The sequence below is a fragment of the Scyliorhinus canicula genome, chromosome 3 (assembly GCF_902713615.1).
Source record: "Scyliorhinus canicula chromosome 3, sScyCan1.1, whole genome shotgun sequence".
Classification (NCBI taxonomy): Eukaryota; Metazoa; Chordata; class Chondrichthyes; order Carcharhiniformes; family Scyliorhinidae; genus Scyliorhinus; species Scyliorhinus canicula.
Window position 1 is genome coordinate 183,664,594 of NC_052148.1, and position 22,187 is coordinate 183,686,780.

Here is a 22,187-nt window from a genome sequence, read left to right on the forward strand (position 1 = left end):
TTAGGGCGGGGGGAGGTTGGGTATGTTACTGTGGGGTTTTTGCGTTTGTTGGACCGTTCTGTTATTTAGAATGCTGATATGTTAAAATGTTAAAATTATAAATGCCTCAATAAAATGTTTCTTAAAAAAAAAATTCATGCACTGTTCAACATCACTATGTGTGTAATATTTCACAAAACAGAGTCCGCATGAGGTTTTCTTGATTTTGTCCAAACATGTGGCTGCTTTTTGAGAAGAGCTCATAGACCTGTTCCTTGGTAGTGTAAAACGACAGATTCCCAATATAGAGTGCAGCTGTATCTCAGTAATTTGTCCAGCTCATAATAGCTTCTCTGAATGTGCTGGTGTTGGTATTGTCTCAGCTCCATCTGAGAGTCACTGTTAAGGGCATTCAGCACAACAGACATGGCGCCGGTGGTCGGGAACACCGCGACCAATCGCTCCACGACCTTCTTGACACCCACCCACGGGTTGTGACCTTCACTTTGAAAAGCCCTGGTACAGACCACCAGCCTAAGGAACTCTGTCCTCGTCCACTCACGTCGACGCAACCACCAAAAAAGCACAACAGCGCCTATACTTCGTCAGGGAACTAAGGAAATTCGGCATGTCCACATTAACTGTCACCAACTTTTACAGATGCACCATAGAAAGCATCCTATCTGGCTGCATCACAGCCTGGTATGGCAACTGCGCGGCCCAGAACCGCAAGAAACTTCAGAGAGTCGTGAACACCGCCCAGTCCATCACACGAACCTGCCTCCCATCTATTGACTCGATTTACACCTCCCGCTGCCTGGGGAAAGCGGGCAGCATTATCAAAGACCCCTCCCACCTGGCTTACTCACTCTTCCGACTTCTTCTATCGGGCCGGAGATACAGATGTCTGAGAACACACACAAACAGACTCAAAACCAGCTTCTTCACCGCTGTTACCAGACCCCTAAATGACCTTCTTATGGACTAACCTCATTAACACTACACCCTGTATGCTTCATCCAATGCTGGTGCTTATGTAGTTACATTGTATACCTTGTGTTGCCCTATTATGTATTTTATGCCCTTTTATTCCCTTTTCTTCCCATGTACTTAATGATCTGTTGAGCTACTCGCAGAAAAATACTTTCACTGTACCTCGGTACACGTGACAATAAACAAATCCAATCCAATCCAAACTTCTGCAATGATATTCTGGGACTGAGATAATAGGCCACCAACAGCTACAACCATCTTCCTTTATGCTAGGTATGACTCCAACCAGTGAAGAGTTTTCCTCATGATTCCCATTGACTCCAGTTTTGCCAGGGCTCCTTGATGTCAGACTCTATCAAATGAAGCTTTGATGTCAAGGGCAGTCACTCTCACCTCCCTAAGAACAGAAGAGGTGGGAGCTGGAGTATGGTAATCGGCCACTCAAGCCTGTCAATAAGATCATAGAGTGTCTCATCTCCACATTAAATGGAAGGCCCCTTATTTTAAAACTGTGCCCCTTAATTCAATATTACTATATGAAGAAAAACATCCTCACAACCTTGACCCTGTCAAGCCCCCTTCAAATGTTATATGCTTCAATAAGACCACATCACATCCTTCTAAACTCCAATGAGCCCAACTTTTCCTCATGAGGCAACTCCTTTATCCCAGGAATCAGCCTAGAGAATCTTCTCTGAATTGTCTCCAATGCAAGTGTGTGCCTCCTTAAGTAAAGTGAGAAAAATTGAAAACAATATTCAAGGTGTAGTCTCACCCTGGCAGTGCACAGTCGTAGCAAGACTTGCCTATTTATATACTCCATCCACCTTGCAATGAAAGCCAATGATCTTTGCCTTTTTGATTACTCCCTGAGTTTTCACAGGGTTCTCACCTCTCTTCATCCACCCAGCTGCTCAATTCCAAAGGATGGCATTCCCCATCCACCCACTTATGGAAATAACTTATTTCTGGGCAGGCTTTTAAATGATCAAAAACCATTTCAGCACCAGTGACTGGCGTGATGCCTGCAGACCATTCAAACTTTTAGCAAGTATAGGAAAGCTCCAAACTGAAGTGCAATTGTACCAGCAGCCAGAAGAAGTGAACCAGCGAATGACCAATAAGTACTTTATGATACCGTTAAATAATGCAGGGTGGGGAATTCTTCCTGCAGTTTAATGCTGTATTTATTTGAGGTTCAAAAATGGCGGCACCAGCATGAAATCAATGTTGCATCTGTCAACCAGCCTGCTCTGCTTACTGGTGGTTGGCAGATCTGCCTGTGCAAATCCCCTGACTCTATGTTGGAATTAGGAGGCCTTGTTGTGTCTAGAAAATAGGCACTGCAGAGCCCAATTTCTCTGCCAATGTGTTCATATCAGGAAACACTTCAAGAAGGTATTTTGGGTCTCCCACTATCCTGTAACGTTATGATAAATTTACAGAACTGTAAGGGTTAATGTTATGTCCAAATCAACCACTCGAGGATGCTAGATGCAGAACTATATAAGGCATAGATTCTGAGCCTTGTGGGTGAGACATTGAGGAGAAAGCTAGAAGACGGAACACTCGTCGATATGGCAGGAAAAGACTTAGTGGTTGCTAATACCTTATCAAGAGCTACAAATAATAGTGATACCACAATTTCAGATACAGTACACAGTGTGGAAGCACAACTTCATTTCTTGCTGAAATGCTAATAGTGTCTGACAATAAGCAACAAATCATAAGAGAAGAAACAGAAAAGGACTTGACACTCCAAAGGATAATCACATACCTGAAAGAAGGATGGCCCAGTGGATGTTGCTCCAGTTTTCGCAGTATCAGAGATGATCTCACAGTAATGAATGAATTCCTACTCAAAGGAGACAATAGTTATTCCATCCTGCCGCCGACAAGGTATCTTGGAACAGATGCATGAGGGTCACCAAGGTATTGAAAAATGTCGCAGATGAGCAAGACAATCTGTGTACTGGCCTGGAATCAACAGAGGATGGGACAATCATGTGCAGGAATGCAGCATTTGTCAGATGCATCAATCTGTGCAATGCAAAGAGAGTTTGGAAGAAAATCAGCTCATCACCAATCCATGGATCAAAGTTGGTGTGGGTCTATTCTACTTTAAAGGTCTTGACTATCTAGTAATTTTCGACTACTATTCCAACTATCCTGGAGTATTACATTAATGATTCAACGATCGATCTATAATCCGAGCAGCGAGATCTGTTTTTGCTCACCATGGAATTCTGTTACATATTGTCTCTGTCAATGGTCCTGGCTTCACCAGCTGGGAGTAGGCACAATTTGCTGAACGTCATAATTTCAACTACATCACATCAAGCCCACTTTACCCCCAATCCAATGGCTAAGCAAAGAAAGGCGTAGGAATAGCTAAGAAGCTATTCAACAAAGCACGAGATGACCACAAATATTTATCTTTCACACTGTTGATATACAGAGCTACGCCACTGTCATCAAGTTTTTCGCCTGTCCAGATGTTAATGGGAAGAAAAATTTGTACCGCATTACCAGAAATCACGATTCGGAATATGGATGATCAAGAAATACATAACCATCGAAGGTTGCAAAAACAGAAACCAAAAGACCAAAAAACCTTTATCGACGTTAAAAGGAGACTACATTCAAATACAAACACCTGATAGTTAATTCTCACATGTCACTAAAGTATAAAGACAAATTGCACCAAGATCATATTTGGCACAAACTGAAAAAAGTACAATGTTTCGAAAAAATAGAAAGCATTACTGCAAATAAAGATGTGGAGATGCCGGCATTGAACTGGGGTGAGCACAGTAAGAAGTCTTACAACACCAGGTTAAAGTCCAATGTGGTGTAAGACATCTTACTGTGCAAATAAAGAACTATGTTCTATTTCAAACTCCAAACATTATTGCGCAGGATAAAATTTTCCAAACCATTGACTTTCCAAATCCTTCATCATCAACAACCTATCAAGAGAATTTGGAAGACAACTTGCATACATCGACAAGACCACTGAGAAGATCAACGAGAATGAGGAAACCACCGAATAGACTGAATTTGTAATTACTTTAATAACTATTTATCTGTAATCACCAATGTGGTTCAACATGTATTTTTGCAACTTAATGTAAGGCAAGTTAATGATTCATGCTCATTAATGTAATATTCAAAGACAAAAATGTTAGAGTTTATAACCTTTTGTTCCAAAGAAAAGGGGATGTGGCATTATGATAAATCTACTAAACTGTAAGGGTTAATGCTATGTCCAAATCAATCATTAGAGATGTAGAACTATATAAGGCATTAATGCATAGCCTTGTGAGTGAGAGGTTGAGGAGAAAGCTAAAAGACAGACTGTAAGAAAGAGAGTGTGAGTGAGAGCAGATCATAGTTACTGCATTAGTGTAGGGATTAGTAGTAGATGACTGTCGATTCTGTGTTCATTAGCAACTGTTTATTATCAAGGATTAATGTTGAATCCAATTAAGTAGTGGAAATAAATCTTTAGCTTTGTTCAATATAAATGCCATTTGTGGTCTTTGTGAACACTACACCAACCATCCTCGGATTAGAATCACAAAGAACACCACATATCCCACATTCTAACCATTGTTCTACCATCAAGATCAATGCATAATTTCATTTGGCTGGAGCCCACCCATATCCATACCAGCTCTCTGCCAAGAACCGCTCACCAAGTCCCACTCCCAGCCTTTTCACCATCATCCTGCAAATTGTAGGGATCCACAAATAAATTCATTCCTTCTGTAGTGGGTGTCCTCCGATGTAAGTCCTTTGCACTATTTTCAGAAGCAGAATAACCAGATCTCTGGGCCTCATGTAGCTGTGACATGATGTTGTTATTTTTCTAAGCCAAGATCAAAAATTGTTTAACATTTGGATCTATCTCATTGGCAGTTGCTTGTTTTTTAAATAAATTTAGAGTACCCAATTCATTATTTTTTCCAATTAAGGGGCAATCTAGCATGACTAATTCACCTAACCTGCACATCTTTGGGTCATGGGGGCCAAATCCACGCAAACGCGGGAAGAATGAGCAAACCCCACACGGACAGTGACCCAGAGCCGGGATCGAACCTGGGACCTCGGTGCAGTGAGGCAGCAATGCTAACCACTGTGCAAGCGTGCTGCCCTCAAGGAATCTGTTTGAAGCTATCCTACAAAGATTGTTCACTGGCAAATGAATTTTATCATTCAGCAAATTTCACCTACTTCATTTTACAAATCCGCAAGTTACATATATTTATATTAATGTTTATATTATTTTCATTTATTTGTGTCGGTCTGTGTTTTCATTTAACATTGGAGGAGATTCTGTGCCCAGCACTGTGAGAGAGCTACATTAACCTCAGTACAGATAGCTATTAACCTGGGGTTGCATCAGTGAGCTTGTCATTAGAATCACAGATGCTAGCTTAATTCCTCCACAATGTCAGGCTCATTAGTTGTTTCAAGCCAGTTCCCCATATGATGTCACCAGCAATTACCATATTAAAAAAACATATTTAACAAGACTAACAATGGAAAAAATAATATCAAAGGCAATTCTTAATTGTTTAAAAGAGATACGGACAAGAGGGATTCTTGAAATGTATTCAATGCACCTCTTGTTACAAGTAAATGCTTTCTCCCTCGACTTTGCAATAAATATTAGATCAGATTTCCATCAACAAGCTTCGGCTACCAAGCTTTTTGCTCAAACACACACACTCACACACATACATACATCTGACTCTTCAGAGCATTTAGCTCGTTCCTAATCAGCAGTACCTCCCAGTTAGGAAGGAACTTTGATTTCCAGTTAAAATAACAGCAGCTGTCATGATAGAAAATAAGTGATACCTGAGACCGATTTACTTTTTCTGAGTTACAAAGCCAGGGCTCAGAGTGTGGACAGAGGCGAACCCCTAATCCAGCTCCTTGCCTGCTCCAAAAACCAATTCAAATGAAAATTGAATCCAATTCATGGTCCCCACAAGAGAGACATACCAGATCTGAGCCAAAAGCCAGAGCAGATACTACACTTGATCTTAGCCAAAAGGATTTACAAGGCAGTAATTTTACTGAGGGGCTCAGAATGATATCAGAACTCTGCCAAAGGATTCATTGTTCTGTAGCATTTCTAAATATCTTTGTCACAAAACTTGCTTATCATGTACAATGTCAGGTCCAAAATGGTGTCCACATTGCATAAACTTCTGATGCAGGCAGTGCCGGACTGCATTTTTGTAGATCATTGGCATGGATACATGGAATTTGCACTAGAGGTCAGCAAAGCAAGTTAGTCATGACCATGGTCAGTTTTGCAACACATTTGTCTCTGGTGGTGCCATTTTCAATCTCAATGCTTCTCTCTTAGTCTCACACAGCTTAGCATGTGTTCAGCAGCAGGATGGTCTCCCACACCAGTGCCATTTAAAGCAATCATCAACCACCTTGAAGTTAGGTGCTTATATTTTTCTACTGACTGATGAGTTAGTAGAAGTGCTCTGGGGTTTGTACTGCTATTTAAAATTGAAAGCAACAGTTGGTGGATGAGCATGGGAAGGCCTTGATTTGCGTCGAAGTTAAGGGTTGTGTGGAGACCACTTGCTCCCTGACGTGGGTGCAGTACCTGCGATATCCCTCAATCAGCAGCATGATAGGGGGAATGATCAGAGGCATTGAGAGGAGGGCATGTTGTTTGAAGAGGGAGGGGGAGGAGTGGGGACGGAGAATGACTCTCAGCTGGAGAGAACATCTTCCCATATCCTTAGGGAAAAGTTCTCCTTCATCAACCTCAGAGAAGAACCATTTGTGCAATGTCTCGCTTTCACGAAAGAAATCCACCACATATTGCAGGAAGACCTGCAGCCACTGAACAGGGCAGGAACAGTATTCCAGTGGCTATAAAGATGTCCATGGACATGGTCTTCCTATGGGATGCTTCCAGACTAAAACAGGTGATGTCTCCTAAGTCTTGTTGATTGCCATCCAGTCTTGAATAAGGGAAATCACTGATGCTTTATATGGTAAGAAGTCTCACAACACCAGGTTAAAGTCCAACAGGTTTGTTTTGAATAACTAGCTTTCGGGGCACAGCTCCTTCCTCAGGTAAATCATCAGAGGAAGCAGCTGTGCTCCGAAAGCTACTGATTTGAAACAAACATTGGACTTTAACCTGGTGTTATAAGACTCCTTATTGTGCTCACCGAAGTCCAACGCCGGCATCTCCACGTCATGCTTTATATGCAAAAAGGAGAGGGGAAGACATTTAATTATCTGTGTTCAGAGAGAAGCAGGAGCAGCTTCAACAAGATAGTAAGTTTTCCATTGTACAGGAGGCTATTGGTGCATGATCATACCCAGTGCATCATTCAGATCGATGTTTGAAATCCTGGACCCAGTCATGAATCACTGGACCCAGTGGGAGTCTGGAATTTGCTGCCAGAGTTTGTGGTGGAAGCAGAGATCCTAAACTCTTTTTAAAAATACCTGGATCTGCATCTTAAGTGTTGTAAGATACAGGTTTATGGACAGGGTGCAGGAAGGTAGGATTAGAAAGAGCACCTGGGTGTCCTTGGGGTGGCATGAGCAAGATAGGCTGAATGGTCTTCTTCTATTCTGTAACTTTTCTATGATTCTATGTACCTTTATTCTGTGTAGTCCACTGTATATTCAGTATTTGAGCCACCATGACAATGGGCAGTACGATGGCACAATGGTTAACACTGCTGCCTTACAGCGCCAGGGACCCAGATTCAGTTCCTGCCTTAGGTCACTGCCCTGTGACTGCATGGGTTTCCTCCGGGTGCTCCAGTTTCCTCCCACAGTACAAAGATGTGTCGGTTAGGTGGATTGGCTATGCTAAAATGGTCCCTTAAGTGTTCAAAAGGCTGCGTAGGGTTATGGGGATGGGGCGGCGGAGTCGGCTTGTGTGGGGTGCTCTTTCAGAACGTCGGTGCAGACTTGATGGGCTCAATGGCTGTAGGGATTCTATTCCATGAAATCAGAATGTTGCTGTTGGGCTATCCACTGATTACCGGCTCTTTACTCCAGCGCACAACCCACACACCCATGGGCAACATGCATATAACAGGAGCCACGTTGCCATATGAATTGTCATCAAGCAAACATTGAGCAGGTAGGGGTGTATAAGCTTCACTTGAGCAATCTGCACCATCATGGAAGAGCCCTGAGGGTGTGTTCCCTGTTTGTTTCTGCTCTGCTGCATCCTGTATAACCATACCAACCTGGGGACACAGCCTTCACCATCAGATACAAGGCAAGCAGCTGGACAAGAGAAAGGGGAGCAGGAAGCAGGGTGACCAGTGCTGATTCACCAGAGTGTGGTACACAACTCCAATTCATCAATCATCCCGCACCTTATCTTCTCCTGTTGCTGACCATCACAGTGCCTGCTTGGGCACAATGTCAAAACAAAATCCACCACAAAACAAATATTCCAATTCAACTTATCAATAAAATCATTTAATGTTCAATACAAAAGTTAACTCATCACCATTATACTTTAATCACCTTTTTATGCCTATCTTCTGTGTGCCTTTGTCTGGCTTAATGCAGTATGGATGACAGAAGTCGGCTGACTTTCACTGTGGACACCTATAGTGAACTGTAGAATGACCTCAAGACGCTCTGGAGCTAGAAGGCCTCACACTGGATTGCACCACCTATGGCAACAGCGGTGTGGCCTGGCTTGCTGACGAGCAAGACCAAAGGCACTGGTAATTAATTGTGTCATTCTGAGAGGGCAGCAGGTTCTCACTGCATGGAGCCACTGCCACTTCCCTGGGCATTGCCTCCGCAATCCTGGTCACCTCTCAGGCGATAGATTTCTCGATTACTCAGAGATCTTGCAAACCCTTTTGAGCACTGGTACCCTGCACAGCCATGATGGCAGCAGTCAGCTTGCATGGCAACAAACTGAGCTTGTATGACTTGCAGACTGAGTTTTCACCACAGCTCATTGGGTAACTTCAGCTTAAGCTGAGGCTGAGATATCAGGCATCAGACATTGCACCATGGTTGGGACGACAATACACCAAGAATTCCTGCTTACATACCCAGCAGCTAGAATGTGCCTCCCCCTTGAAAGCTAACCTCACCAGAACCCTTGCTGCAGAACTCATTTATAACCTTGCCCTCTGGGGAAGTGGCACTTATGCTATCCGTTTCCTCTGCCCTGCTGCAGGTTACTCACGCCCATTGGATACCGATCCTGCCTCTATGCTACCTGCTAAAGTAGGCATAGTGTCAGTATCTGATTTAGTGGTTGGAGAGTGAGATCAGACGATGGGATTTCTTCATCATGAGTCTTCTTTCTCTCCCACTTCTGCTCAGCCAGGCTGCAGTTCTTGGTGAAAGGTTGTGGTGTGGGGAGGCAGAGGGAAAGCAAGAGGTACATGCTACCATCTGCACTATGTAAATTAGAAGAGATCATGGAATAAAGGATCAGAGAATGTGCATAGTTTGATGCTTTCAGGCCAACCTCTGGCCACAACCCCTCTCAGCACTGCTTCAATAATGGTGAGCACTGTCTCCTCTACAGTGTGAGGAGATGAAGCCATGCTTGTTCACTGCCAGTTCGTGCTGCTGCCTGCTGTTATGCACCACATTATCCTGTGGCAGTGACTGTAGTGCAATTGGTTTGGCTGATGTGCCGATCATGGAGAATAGCGGGTAGCCATAAAAGCTTTGAATTGAGTGTGAAGCTTGCAGTAGTGCTAAGTACATGAAGGTGAGATGAAGCTATGAATATATGTATCAGTGTGGTTGAGAGAGCACTGGTAGGTGATTGAAGGAGTGCTAGTGAATTAACAGTGTGTAAGGCTAATGGCTCATCTGTAATAATATGCTACATGAAGATGAAGTCTTGTCCATTGGTATGAAGCCATTAAACCTCTTTTAGCACTGCATCAAGGTCCTCCTCGGGGCTATACTGCTGCATTGATTATGGCAGCTGCCTGCTTCCACTATCTTTGCAGTGTCTGGAGAGCCCCCAGTCTCCTGTGCGGAGAGGACCTCCTGCACCAAGATCTCATTGGTGCATTGGAGATGCTTAGAGGATGATCCCTCCCATAATGTGTGCCATTTTTCAGTTTTCTTTATGCTCAGCCTCTTTTTCCGAGATACTTGCTGCAGCCAGAATACTGCTCCACTTTAAATGATGCAAGCTAGCTTTAAATAACATTAGTCATGCAGAACTGTGTTTTTAAAAATTAATTCACGGGATGCGGGCATCGCTCATTCGGCCAGCTTTTATTGGCCATCCCTAGTTCCCTTCAGGTAGTAATAAATTTGTCTCCTTGAAATGCTGCAGGTCTTGAGGTGTAAGCACTCCCACAGTGCTGTTAGAGAGCGGGTTCCAGGATTTTACCCCAGTGACACTGAAAAAAATGGTGATATATTTCCAAGTCAGGGTGGTGAGTGACTTGGAGGGGAATCTCCAGGTGGTGGGTATCATTCCCAGGTATCTGCTGCTCTTGTCCTTCCAGATGGTAGTGGTCGTGGGTTTGGAAGGCGTTGCCAAGGAACCTTGGTTAGTTTCTGCAGGACATCTTGTAGATGGTACACACAGTTGCCTCTGTTCGTCGGTGGTGGAGGGTTTGAATGTCTTGGAAGGGGGAGCAATCAAGAGGGCTGCTTTGTCCTGGATGGCATCAAGCTTCTTGATTCTTGTTGGAGCTGCACTCATCCAGACAAGTGAAGAGTATTCCATTACACTCCTGACTTGTGCCTTGTAGATTGTGAACTGCCTTTTTTTGGATGTGGGGGCGGGGGGGGGGGGGGGGGGGGGGGGGGGGGGTGGTCAGGAGGTGAGTTAATCACTGCAGGATTCCTAGTCTTTGAACTGCCCTGCTTGTGACAGTATTAATATGGCTAGTCCAGTTCAGCTTCTGATCAATGGTAACCCCCAGGATGTTGATTGTGTGCCCCCTGCTGAGGTATACAACATGCTTGGCATTGCCTGCATTCTACAATCAATGAGCACACAGCACAAAGTTTACATGCTGCCTGCATTGGACGTTTTGTGACGCCACGAAGAAGCCAGCATGAGTTTGTAGAGTCAAACAAAAAGTAACTTTATTCACAACAATGTTTACACAGCACCAGTAGTTCATTGCTGGTTCTCTCTTTCTAGCCGGTACCACACTGGCCAGCTCTATTTATACAGAAGAAAGGCTAGCAATTGCTCCGCCTCTTCATTGGGGGAGCTCACATCCCAAGAGCACAGGGTAACCAATTGGCCCAAGCCAATATGATCCAGGCAGGTTAAAATATCAAGCAACAAATGCAAGTTAAATGCCCATTGTGATTTCTGGGTCTGTTTTGGGGGCTATCTAATTTACCCCTCCATTATTTTCCAGCTCCATGAAAGAGTAACAATCTGAAGAGTTCAGCACTTTCATTTCTCCAAAAATAAGATTTATTTTTCTGCTCGCTATACTGACCTTTAATGTAATTGCACATATGTAAGCAGAAAAAAAAGGCTATAGCTTTATCACTGGAAAGAACTATTTCTCACATATTGCTCGGCAATGGCTGTTATGTGACACCATTACCCTCCGCAAAATTTTCTTTGGTAGTATTGAAAATTAATACATCACTCACAAATGCAAAATCTTTAATAAAACCTGCTCACGGTGGAGGTCACACATTACATCAGAAGAACAGATAACTAAACACTCTCCTTCCAAATATTTTAGCCATGGTCTGGAAGAACACACAGCAGCATAGAAAGAATTCTTCCAAAGAAATTAACATTTCCATTTGTAACAATTGGACAAGAGTCCTGGAATATTACATTGATATTCCACTTCATTATTGGTGGCAAACTGATGGACCACATTCCCAGAAAGTGACTAAAGATCCAGTTGCACTGAAGGGGTCTCTGCTGTTTCCTTGAGTTTCAAAGTAGGCCTATAAAGGGTGAAATGTGACTGACTCCCTAATACCCTGACCCAACCACTCCCTTTCCAACTCATCCCACACTACACATCCGCACAAACAGATAATATAGAGGGAAAGGGTGGTGGGGAGGGAAGAAAGAATGATGTTAAAGTAAGAAGGGGAAAAGATCTCCTATGGACGATGCTGGTTTTCCGCTGAAGTCTTTCAGGAGTTCAAGATTGTGCCTTGATGCTTCTTCCTTCTCAGCTTGACAGGATTTTCTCAGGTAAGACTGTCTACTTTTTTGTAGATTCAAGATAATTTGAACTATATCGTAAAGATGTGCCAGGCATAGTTTTCGAACAAAAATGCTCTTCACTTCAACAGAGAGAGAGAGCTCCTACTCCCTTCCAAAGTCGGATCACATCTGCCAAGCTCTCTCAAAAGCATCACACAGGAACCAATCACTGACTATTGCCATCCAGAACACTGTCACTGGTCTGCCCACAGGTTGCCAGCCAGTCAATCGAACCAACTTCCTCCACAGCTGGTTCTTAAGATTCCATCGGTGACGAGTCTATATTCGCCTCTCCAAAAACACCAATTGGTTTACCAAGATGTTGCCTGGGCTGGAGGATATTAGTACGAGGAAAGGTTGGGTAAACTCAGCTTGTTCTCACTGGATGACAGAGGTTGAGGGGCGACCTGATAGAAGAGGGGCATGGACAGAGTAGACTGCCAGAAGCTTTTTCCCAGGGTTGAAAGTCAATTACTAGGGGACACAGATTTAAGGTGCGAGGGGCAAAGTTTAGAAGAGATGTGCGAGGGAAATCATTTTACACAGAGGGCAGTGCATGTCTGGAACTTGCTGTTGGAGGAGGTGGTGAAAGCAGGTACGATAGTGAAATTTAAGGGGCGTCTTGACAAATACATGAATAGGATGGGAATAGAGGGATATGAACACTGAAAGTGTAGAACGTTTTAGGTTAGAGTGACGGACATCATGGTCGGCACAGGCTTGGAGGGCTGAAGGGCCTGTTCATAGAACATAGAACAGTACAGCACAGAACAGGCCCTTCGACCCTCGAGCAATGATCACCCTACTTAAACCCACGTAACCCGTATACCCGTAACCCAACAATCCCCCCATTAACCTTACACTACGGGCAATTTAGCATGGCCAATCCACCTAACCCGCACATCTTTGGACTGTGGGAGGAAACCGGAGCACCCGGAGGAAACCCACGCACACACGGGGAGGACGTGCAGACTCCACACAGACAGTGACCCAGCCGGGAATCGAACCTGGGACCCTGGAGCTGTGAAGCTGTACTTTTCTTTGGTCTTTTTTCTCAATCCTGGAACACACTGCCCAGACTAGCAGGCTGCCTCAGCTTAGGTCTACTGCTTAAAGACGCATTCCAAAATAATAAAATTACAAAATAAATGCAAATGCTGTATCAAACGGAAGGACTCAACATACCAAAAGATTTCCTGACTGCATGAGGCAGGTGGACATCAGTGATACATCTGACTTGCAGTCATGCCTACCTGTCTCATGTTACATAGAGCTAATTCCAAAGTCAGAAGTAAACATTGCCTCCACATTCACAGTGTAACATGCTTGCACTCAAAGTATGGACAGTGCAGTTCAATTCCTGTAGGCCTATCTAATTTACATAATTTAAATAGGCTCCCAGCTCAATGTTTTGATGAAAAGGGAGCTTTGATTCTCCTTTTACGGTTGGTGGGCATATGAGTGTGAGTATAATGGGCTGCGTACTCTGATAAGAATGGCATCATTTTGCTTTGAGACTGACTTGCAGATCAGCTTGGCTGAAGATAAGTAAAGAGAGCATAAGTTTTATCAAGTGGTGCCTTGAAGATAGTGACAATTTATGGGGCAGGATAGAATACAATGAGCTTGGAAGACAGTGGCCATTTGTATCATTGCTCTTTTCTCTGTACATAGCTGATGGGAATAAATAAGAAAGTCCTCCTGACTGAAGAATTCTCCCAAGATAAGAAATGACAGAAGCGAAGGGATAACTGGACAGTGAATGCACCTAGTGCTTAGCCCACAATATGCAATCACTTCCACAATGCAGTCTTTAAAGCACATTTCCCGCTCTCAATCATTAAACCTCCCGTACAGTTGCAGCTACTCCTGCAACTCGGCAGGGATGGACTTCCTTTCATTCAGTCAAACATAGATGTGGTTACAAAAGATCACGTGAATGTTGACTGAGTGAATTTTATGCGACTCAAAGGTCACTATTTGTAACCTTTCACTTTGGGGAGCCCAAACACGCACAGTAAGTGTTGGTTCCATCTTTCTCTATTTGGGAAAGTAACAAATGCATTAGTCTTAGCAAACAAGGGTGCAGTGGTCTGCTTGATGCATCAGTCAAATGACGAGACTATTAAGTATCATTAGTAATGACTACGAATGAGCCAGAACCATAATCATTCAATGAGTGGCCATTTTCACCATATCAAGCAGCACTGTGCTTGTACTGAATGTCACCTGAAGGTCCAAATGCAGTAGGTGGCACAATTCAGTGACTTCTTCACTGCACAATCATACAATGTAAAGGCAGATCACTGCAAAACATCTGCTTCACCTGCCTCCATGGCAATTCTTCTTTCTCTTTTAAATTCAGCACAGCCATTAGAGGCTTGGTTCATTGCAAAGCTCCGCTGTATAAAAGTAGGTTGCTTTATTTATGCAGTAGTGACTGATGATTACAAATTGACAAAAATAAATCTGGATTGATCAGTTGACAAATCCTGATTTTTTTTAATGTCAATTTTAGCTAATGCAGGCCCAGAGGAATGGCCATGGTCAGCTGCAGGTGAAGACTGCTGGCAGCAAGAATGCCATGATGTGGAGATGCCGGCGTGAGGATATTAAGAAGTCTTACAACACCAGGTTAAAGTCCAACAATTTGTTTCGAATCACTAGCTTTCGGAGCACAGCTCCTTCCTCAGGTGAATGAAGAGGTGTGTTCCAGAAACATATATATATAATATATATATAAACAAAGTCAATGATGCAAGACAATACTTTGAATGCTGAAAATGAAAGGAATCCACAGAAAGCAGCAAGGTAAAAAAAAATAGCTAAAATGTACAATGCTGATTTTGTCAACAGCAATCAGAATGCAATTCTCACTAATATGGTAACCTAGCTATCGGTGGGCAGCTTACAAACCTGTCAATCCCAGTCTTTTGAAAGACACGGGATGAACCAAGAAGTGTGATGGAAAACAGCACGGAAAATTCAATATGGGAACAGACTGCAACCACGGGCATGATCTACCCCCAGCTGGAAACAGAGTCACGTAGCATGTGATTAGCCAGGTGTTTCCCAGCACTCAGATCGCAGAGAAACACCACGCTATGGAACGGCCATTCGGGTAGATTGGGGGCCTTAGCAGGAACTCCTCAGTGCAGGATGAGATCAGAATGACCAACGAAACCCCTCCAAGTCCCAACTCACTCAGAAGGGGGTCTTTGGCCCCGCCCCACTTACACCCACGCAGGACACCCCTGGGCCTAATCCCCGACGTGGGAAAAATTCTAACTTGGCACCGCCAGCTTGACACCGTGGCAGTGCCGCTGGCAGCTCCACCTGGGCTCCTTGGCAGTGCTAGGCTGGTACCCAGGTGGCACTGCCAGGATTCCAGGCTGGTGCTACCATGTGCCAGGCTGACCCCCACGAGTTCTGTTCTGTCTGGTCCCTGTTTGTGGAGACCAGCACTGAACGGCACGCCATGCCTTGGGTAGATTGTGGGAGTGAATATTAGAGTGAGACTAGGTGTCTCACTCAAATATACAGATTTGCTAGAAAGTGATCTTGCCCACATTGGGCGGGATTCACATTTCTACGTCTCACAAGGCATGGTGTGCCAGGTAGATCATGGAAGAGGCATCTCCCGGCATCTGCCGGTCGTGTTGCGCATTTTGGGCGTAACCCGGCTGGTAGATCTTGCCCCATGTATTCAGTTGCAAACTGGCTAATAAGGACACCACATGCACATAATGCTGCCTTAAAATTTTGCTATAGTGGTACTGGAGTCTCATTATAGAGTATCCTCAGCAGTGTGTACTGCTGCTGAAAATCTGTTCTCTTCGCCCACCATCAGCTCTTTATGCAAAGGAATTCTGTCAGTTAGTCCAAAATTGCTCTTTGCCATTTTGAACTTCTGCCTTGGTTTTACAAATGAAAATCACTTATTGTCACAAGTAGGCTTCAGATGAAGTTACTGTGAAAAGCCCCTAGTCGCCACATTCCGGGCCTGTTCGGGGAGGCTGGTACGGGAATTGAACCCCTGCTGCTGGCCTGCCTTGGTCTGCTTTAAAAGCCAGCTATTTAGCCCTGTGCTAAACAAATGTGGTTTAACTTGAAATAATGGGGCATCTTTTACATTCAAGTACGTGCATCCTTCCTCACAGCTCTCTGGTAACAATATTGGTTGCAGTGATGCCATTCTATCTCAAATCACATTTTCGCTTTATTTGATACTATTGCTATCTGCTTTGTCATCACGTGCTTAGATTTTGCCTGCAGCAACACTTTGTGGATTTTGATCAGATGAGTGAGAAATCAACATGCATCACAGAGTTGTCTGCAAGTTTTCATTTGGGATACCAGCAAAACATTGTGGGATGTGCTTTTAGTTAAAGGTAAACTATTTTCAGCAGAAGCAATCTCACCAAAAGGTACCAGCACTGGAAGCATCATACAAGACACATAGACACATCTTAGATTCTATTTTAGGTTTTTCAGGTAAGTGTATTGCTGATAATTATTGCCCTGCAGAAATATAATTTTAAGTCAATTGATCGTCACGTTCACGAATATGTGGCCATAAAAAACAAAAGATTTTTTAGATTGCTCATCCAGCAGTGGGAGGAGAATTCACTTCAACACCTGCAACACCCATATTTTCTTCAAAACTACTTGTTGGTAATCTGTCACCTTTAGAAGTCCCGGGTGGGATTTTCCACGCTACCCACTGCATCTTTTGTGGTAGCCCAACCTTGGTTGGCAGTGGGACCTTCTGGTCCCACCGCTGTTAATGGGGTTTCCTATTGAATGCACACCTCGCCACCAGGAAACACGCAATGGGGTGTGCTGTTGGCGGGACCAGAAGATCCTGCCGGAGGCACAGGAAGATCCCGCCAGGGTGAATGATCGGAAAATTCCAGCCCCAATCTGCAAGCCTTCTTCACTACAAACCCGCCTGTGTGAAAAGTCTGGTTGGTCCTCATCTGGTACCTCAGAATAACCTCGTAAATCTCTCCAATAATCTAGCTCCCTTTGTTTTGTCTCGTGTTGTTTTATCTTCAAGTTGATTGACTGACGCAAACACTCGCCAGTCATGAAACTTCTAGTTCTATTACATAACTGTTCGTGGTCATTTATTTTGTGCATCCCAAAATCTTTGCTGGTGTGGCCTCATGAGCCATTTTAATGCTTCTGGCTTAATGTGACCCCAGACCCCCTGGAGGCATTGGTGGGAAGGCAGTAGGGTGGAACAAGAGTTGACCATGGGGAAAGTTGACGAAAAGCAGCCTCAAAATTGAGCATGGGAGGAGTTTATGAATAGGAAGGGTTCCCCAAAAAGGCAACCACCTACCTATTCACAGACATTTTTCTGCAGTAATAAGGCATCAGAGGGCAGTCCATTAGATCGAGCCCAATAACAGAAAAATATAAGCATTAAAAGGAACCTCACCACTGTCAGAAATCAGTCTGAGCTCCATGCCAGCCCTTCCTGGAAGTTTCATCTCATGATCCCACTGGGGATCACACACCAAAGTTTGGGAAGCCCTGGTTAAATCTATTATTCAAGGTCCTGCCTTTGCATCTATGTCTGCTGGAACTACTGCCACAAAATACAGTATTAGGAATAATTTGGGGAAGTGTAAAAGTTATTCAATTTGATAGTGAGAATAGAAAAGCAGAATACTTTTAAAAGGCGTGAAACTTGTGCATGTTGATGTTCAAAGGGAAATAGGTATGCACAAAGGGACTGCAGAACAAGAATAAAAAATCTTGCTATAGTTGAATGGGGCTTTGGTGAGACCACAACTGGAATTCTGTGCATATTTTGGGTTTCTATATTTAATTAAGGATATATTTGCATGGATATGGTCCAGCAAAGGATCATTGGATTGGTCCCTGGGATGAGAGTGTTGCCCTTTGATGAGAAGCTGAGTAAATTGGGTCTATATTGTATGGAGTTTAGCAGAATACAAGGTGTTTGCATTGAAATATGGAAGATTCTGAAGAAAACCCGAGGAACAGAATGCAGTAGATCAAATGTTAGATAGTAGTAATGGTAAACACATAAAGGCCCCTCTCCTCCCATCCCATCGGGAGACCATGGGACACCTGGCAGACATGGGGAACACCCCCAACTGTTGAAGACAGAGGGGCAACATACCCCATCACTCTACGTTCATGTCACCCCAGCCGTCCTCCCCCACCCTGCCCCTCCCATAGGCATCAGTTCTATTGGCCCAGGCACAGCTGTTTAGGAGGCTTGTTTTTCTATCTTTACCTTCATGCTTGAAAGCATCTCAATTACCCTGCTTTGATGCTAACCACAATGTTAATAATCAGTCTTACTACTCATCACATCAAAAGGAGTTAAGTGCTTTCACTTCTTCTTTTTCTCACCAAAAAGCATTTAGCTCCTTTTGGTATGGTTAGGAGCTGGTAATCGTATCACATGGGGAGGCAGTGGTACAGTGGTATTGTCACTGGACTAGTAAACCAGAGACCTAGAGTAATGCTCAAATCTGCTGTCCTTACCTACTGTGGCCTCCATGTGACTGATGTGGTTGATTCTTAACTTCCCCCTCAAGGGCAATTAGGGATGGACAATAAATGCTGGCACATCATGTAACGCCCACGTCCCATGAACAAACATTTTAAAAATGTAAGCATGAAGGGAAAGATAAATAAAGAAACCTCCCAAAAAGCTATCTTTCACCGTCAATCACTGGTTAATGCAAAGTGTTGTGCGAAATAGAATGAAAGATTTGCATTGGCTGTTCTTCAGATTTCAGGTAGCGGCGGCTAATAAGGGTCTTTATTGGGAATCTCCGATGGGAGTGGGGGGGGGGCAAGGTCATGTCAACCTCACGCGTGCAAGTTGTGTGGGGAGGGGGTGATCTGTTATTCCCGTTGTGGGGGAAGAGGATGCCCCTACTTGTCAATGGGGGCAAAGGGAGCCGGCCACCAAACTCAGTATGGGGACACCTGCTAAAAATGTCAGCCTGCTACTAGGATTGCGCTCTCCCATACATAAATTAGCATGGTGAAGGGGAGAGACCTGCATACCGGGCCCTACTCCTAGCATTAGGAGCAATTTTCCGCTTGCAGGAGCACATAGGCTCCAGAATGGGGAATCCAGATGTGGGTTTTCAATTGTGTTCAGAAATTAATAGGTTTTCTGTAGTTTTGTATATTAGTTGACTAAGTGATACTCAGTCTATATTGATTTTAGTTAATTTGTTAAAATAAAAGTGTTCAAATATGTAATCTGATTGTGTGACCCTTTGAGTTGGTCACTAGGAAATGCATGTATCTTCATGCATTAAGTTATTGCCTCTACAGGGATCACAGCAATATAACTTTTTTGTTTACAGAGACACACAACATATCATGTATCTCCAACCCACAATCACACTTAGAGCCTGATCAAACATACATGATAACAAATGAGTCCCAATTTAATGTCCATCACTTGATTAAAACTAATCTTCAATTGATGCACAATTAACAATTAGAGGATCTCATCAGCCCATAGTTGATGAGTTATTTTGGGGTTGCCTCAAAACAATTCTCCTCATTTTCCCTCTGTTTTATTCTCCAAGCTATCTTGTATCTATGTCCATTCATCACTGACCTATCAATGCTCAACTGCTCACAACTTATCCCTTTGTCATCTATCAAAATCCCTCAATATTTTGAAAACCTCTGTTACATCTCCCATTGACAATCATTGGTCACTGGATTGGTGCTTCTCAAACTGGAGCCGTAAACCCGCTGGTGAAACACAACTAAGGTCTCAGGATTTGATACAATCAATCTTTATTAACCGGGCAACTCCAGCTCTTGTATATCTCCCATTCACTTGGAACACCAGTCCAATCACTTTTGCTACTCACATCGATGCTGACCAAGAAACTAAAATCTCCTTGTTTTATGCCAAATACTTAAAATACTTCATCGCAGTAAGAGAGGTGCAAGAGAATATTCACAAAGCGGGTCCAGCAAAATAAGCTTGGAAACCCTTACCCTAGATGGAACCCAATGCCAGAGGTGCATGCCATGTCTATGTGAAAGAGTATCGTCCTATGTTGCAAATTTTTACAAAACTTTTTTCTTCATTTCAATTTATTGGGTTAAATGTTTCCAGCCATGTGGTGACAAGCTGGTTTAGAGGTGGTGGTGCGACTGTAAAATGGAGGTAGTCACGTCAGGCCAGCTTTCTGACAAGTTTCCACTGCATATTTCTCAGGATCCGGCTGGAATGTGGATCCACTTCATGGAGGCAGGCAGCCAATGAAATTTGTTAGCCCCTGAATAAGGGGAGATTTTGTAGCCCCTCCACCATCTTTCCAGTGGTGGTAAAGAGCCCCCACACCCCTGCTGACCCCCAGCTCAATGGAGGAAGCCTCCTATGGCCAGTCAGGGGCCATACCATAAAGAAGGGCTGCATTATCAATTCTGCAGTTTGTCCAATTTAAGATTCTCATCGCATATTTAGATTTCTTCATGACATTAATTCATTAGTCAAAGTATCAATGATGTATGTTGCAATGTTAGAAACTGTTAAGACTCCAGAAGCAAGGAATGGAGAATTCTTATAAAGCTATCCAAATGTCTTGCTGGTGAATCAACCAACAGGAAGGGCAATGTGAGTGGTTACCCACAATGCCACTGCTTGGGGCTATCCTTTACAAGGGGCACTGTTATCAGTTTAATTGATGCTGTAGAATTTTACAAACGCTCTAAAGTCTGTCCGCCAGTGAACATTGTTTGAGAGTTTAAACATCAACACATTTACAAAAGCAAAATCTAGAACTGCAATCAGTTGGCAAAAATGGAGATTTCAAAAAACTATTTTGGCATGCATCATCTGAAATGGTAAATACATCTGAAGGATTGAAATTTCCAATCAACCAACATTGACAATAATGTCTATCAATGTCAAGGTATTTGATAATGTGTCTGCATATTTAAAATGTATGTCCATATTCTGACAGTGCAATCTGCCAGGAAATCATCCAGTATCTTGCCATATATTTATATTTTCATATATATTGTATTATATAACTTGATTGTCACTTCTGATTCATACATACACCAGGGAGTGTTTTGTTTTTATCATACTGAACAAATCTTATGAAACACATTACGATGGGATAGAAATTCCTTACAGAGAAACAAAACAATGCATATAATTAGATTTTTAATTAAAGCAAACATTTTTGCAAAAGCAGAATAATTTTCTGCACATTGCTGTGCTCCAGAGAGGTTATTCGAGACCATCCAAGAATCAGTAGTACAGGAGAGGACAGACATTTAAAAGACTATGGTACTATTTCTCGCTGACTAGGACTCGGATTGCAGTTTAACCCATTCCTGACACCGTATAAAGTTGACAGGGAACCAGTGAAGCCACTAAAGAAAGTGTGCTCCTTCATTTCCCAGAAGGAAAATTCAGGCCGCTGTTGCCCTGGGCTTCTCTCTGCCACTTTCCTCCATAATTGCAAGATCCTCACAACTCCCGCCCTCCCTCCTCTCGGACTTACCCTGCTGTTACCAGCCTTCTATTGGTGCTGATGGGTAACTTTCAAGTCACCCATCTCCCTTCGCCTCCCCCAGCCTTCCCATCCTGCTACAAAGTGGAGAGCTTCTCATAACCATCATTCTGAAAATGAAAATCACTTATTGTCACGAGTAGGCTTCAATGAAGTTACTGTGAAAAGCCCCTAGTCGCCACATTCCGGCGCCTGTTCGGGGAGGCTGGTACGGGAATTGAACCGTGATGCTGGCCTACCTTGGTCTGCTTTAAAAGCCAGCGATTTAGCCCAGTGTGCTAAACCAGCCCCTACTTCTCAATGAACTATTTCTTAATGAAATTCCACACTGGAAATCTGCAGATCTATTGAGCAAATCTCCCAGATAGACAGACTGCTGTCCTCTTCCACAAATTCCCTGCTGGGAGCTAATATTGGCCTTAACTCACCAAAGTAGGTTTAGTCAATAGGATCAC

General features: G+C 43.5%; 1 protein-coding gene across 13 annotated transcripts in view; it reads right to left on the reverse strand.

The window, feature by feature from the left end:
• The window catches only part of ndst3 (N-deacetylase/N-sulfotransferase (heparan glucosaminyl) 3), a 1,441,915-nt gene that overhangs the window by 795,412 nt on the left and 624,316 nt on the right, over positions 1-22,187 (reverse strand). For 10 of the 13 annotated variants that reach the window (XM_038791875.1, XM_038791870.1, XM_038791869.1 and 7 more), the window contains one exon: positions 2,750-3,012. The exons of 2 other annotated variants lie outside the window; for them this stretch is intronic. The gene's annotated coding sequence lies outside the window, so the exon portion shown is untranslated. The remainder of the gene's footprint in view (positions 1-2,749; positions 3,013-22,187) is intronic. One more of the 13 variants, XM_038791871.1, reaches the window with a different exon arrangement.